This window comes from Ascaphus truei, chromosome 2, assembly GCF_040206685.1.
Source record: "Ascaphus truei isolate aAscTru1 chromosome 2, aAscTru1.hap1, whole genome shotgun sequence".
Classification (NCBI taxonomy): domain Eukaryota; kingdom Metazoa; phylum Chordata; class Amphibia; order Anura; family Ascaphidae; genus Ascaphus; species Ascaphus truei.
Window position 1 is genome coordinate 144,786,792 of NC_134484.1, and position 2,389 is coordinate 144,789,180.

A 2,389-nucleotide genomic window follows, 5' to 3' on the forward strand; every position below is an offset into this window, starting at 1 on the left:
CTGAGTTAGGCTAAGGCCCCGCTCCCAGAGTCAGCGCACCCGCGCTGCTGACAGGCGGTGCGCTGAGATACACAGACCGCGATCTGCGGTCTGTAGGGAGCCGGAGCGGGAGGTGGGAGGTTTGACCGGGAGGTGGGCGGGAGGTGGGAGGTTTGACAGGGAGGGGGGCGTGGCTTGAGCGGAGGGACCCGCTACTCTCCCCCCCCCTCCCTCCACGGGCTGCAGGAGGGACCCGCTACTCTTTCCCCCCCCCTCCCTCCACGGACTCGGGCTCTCTACATACACACATACACACACACAGGCAGGCACTCACGCACTCATACACACACGCGCGCGCACACACATGCAGGCACTCACGCACACACACACACACACACACACGGACAGGCACGCACGCACACACGCACACACACACACACGCACTCATACACACACACACACACACACACACACACAGACAGGCACTCACGCACTCATACACACACACACACAGACAGAGGCAGGCACGCACGCACGCACTCAGGCACACACACAGACAGGCACACACATACACACACACACAGGCACTCAGGCACACACATATACAGACAGGCACTCACCTGCTTTCACTCCACACTCCTCCCCGCTCCCCGAAGCCTCTCCTCCTCACGCAGCCTCCCCTCCCCATTGGCTCACAGCCACACCACGTGACGCGTCGAAGCTAGAAAACACCATTCTGTGGTGTCTCCTAGCGGCTGACGCGCCACAGCGTGTGATCAGCTGTGCAGCCAGTGGGGACCGGGACTGGCTCGCGAGGATTCCCCTGCTGGTGGGGAACTCGCTACATTGCCGCCCGCGCCAACGAGCGCAGCGGGACCGAGGCCTTACACTCACTGAAGGATTGCTTAAAACTGAAAGGCGACCATTTTGTTAGGTACACTATCAGGATTTTTAGGGCATTATAACGGGAGCACTCAACGATTGCCAGCTTAGATAAGAAGAATGTAGAATTATACATTGTCACATGCTTTTACATATTAAAGTTACAAGAAAAGGGGGAATGTACCTGCTTTCAATTAGTAAAGCTGGTTCCTGTGAGCAAGAATTTGCAATGAATAACTCGGGCACTTATACGTGCCAGATTTCAAGGATAATCAAGACCTATTCACTGCAGCAGATGGACAGTCTATTTTTAACTGGCAGATCTTTGATGACGTGGCCTCTCTTATAAATTGAACAAAAGACGTGGATGTGAAAAGCATCCTAAATCAGTCGCTACCAGGATGTGCCAGTGCTTAACGTGGCCCTCTAGATGAGTTGAAGCAGCAGTGAACTCACAAAACAAAGTTGCCCCTGCTTCTCCTGGATGCTGAAAGCTGTTATTGTTGCAATGTTAATGCTTTCTGTATGGCCTCTTCTACAGGCATTCTCCTATATCACCTCTCAATGACATGTTCATGCATTAAAATAACATTTTAAAATAAGTTTGTCTGCGTTTAAAAAAAAAAAATGTCAATCACATATATTTCACCTACTGTATAAAACCTGACACTGACAATATTTCACCTTAGCCTTGGCATGAACTACCCCTTTAAACATTTATCTGCTGGAAGTCCTGGGGCACTCTGGGATTCTGGGCTCACAACCACGTGACAGATTGGGTAGAGGTCACGTTGGTCTCGGCTGGGCCCCCTAGGAATGCAAATGCTAGTGGGGCAGCTTCTGCTTCCATTCAGATCTCACTCACCAATTGAGCAGTGAACGCGATCGCCCCATGGCAACAAATAAAAAGCATATCACAGGGGCCTCTGGAATGCTGGCCCTTATGATAGGCAAAGGTGGGAAGTATAATGTACAAAGACCAAACAATTGTATATAGCACACAAGACTGACAGCAAAAGTACTGCTAGAAAAGTGTTTTACTGATCCATATTAAAGGACAAGAACAGAACAATAAAGTTTCAGGGCAGTAGCCCTTCCGTCGGATCACACGGAGGAGTGGTGGGGACAGACCCACTCTGTATGTATGATAAGGGTGAAAGACAGGGTTTCAGACCTGTCTAAGACAGGGTTTCCCAAACTTTTTTTTCCGTGACCCGGTTATTTTTTGAACTTCTCCTTCGTGACCCACTAAAAATTTTATCGCCTATACTGGCCTATAGGGCCTGCACAGACACACACACAGCCACTGATACACACACACACACACAGCCACTGATACACACACACACAGCCACTGATACACACACACACAGCCACTGACAGACACGCAGCCACTGACACACACACTGATACATACACACAGCCTCTGATACACACACACGCAGCCACTGACACACACACGCAGCCACTGACACAAACACGCAGCCATTGACACACACACACGCAGCCACTGACACACACACACACG